The following is an 828-nucleotide window of genomic DNA, read 5'->3' on the forward strand; positions in this document are numbered from 1 at the left end:
AAAGGACAGACAGGCTCAGGAAGGTAAAGGCATCCTTTTCAGGGAAGATACCGGCCTCGGAGGTGACCACCCACCATCGCTGCTTTAGTTACAGTTTAATGTCAGACCATCCTTGTGGTGACCTTAGGTCTCTGAGTCTGCAGGACCGCCACGCAGGCCGCCCCTGAGCTGTCAGGTCAGCACGTGGCCCCTCCCATCCACAGAAGGGTTATTGATCGGGGAGGCACCCACTGAGAAGTTGGGAGACCTAGTGATGCCTCAAATTCACTTTAAGGGAGCGCAGAATTCCGGATTCTTTTCTGTGAAGGGAAGGGGAGGTGGGCGGGGCAAGAGGTGACTGGCCCCAGACCTCTGGGCGCCAGCAGGGGTTCGAGGAAGACTGTGCTTAGTCTGTTGACCCTCATGGGCACAAGGTTCCTGCAAATCTTTGATCAATAATGGGTAAGTTCCCTCATCCGCTGGGAGAGGCGCTTCCTGGTAAGGGGCTGCTTTTGTGGAACTCCAAGGGCAAGGAGGGAACTCTAGGGATTAGAATGCCCATAGGTAAGAAGGGATCCGCCTGCAGGGAGCATGTGGACAGAGGAGGCACTTCCCTCGTGGCATCGCCCTGATCACCCAGCACCCACGGGAGCCGGGAGCCGGGAGCCGGGAGTACACGCACGTGTGGTACAAACGCCCCTGCCCTGGCCAGTGCGCCCTAAGCGAGCACCGGAACACCCAGGGAAGCCTGGCTTAAACACGTTAGAAAAACAAAGGGGGGGAGGAGGGAGGGCGAGTGATCAGGGGCGGGAGCAGAGACTGGAGTGACGGGAGAGCCGGCCAATAGGA

Source organism: Myotis davidii, unplaced genomic scaffold, assembly GCF_000327345.1.
Source record: "Myotis davidii unplaced genomic scaffold, ASM32734v1 scaffold67, whole genome shotgun sequence".
Classification (NCBI taxonomy): Eukaryota; Metazoa; Chordata; class Mammalia; order Chiroptera; family Vespertilionidae; genus Myotis; species Myotis davidii.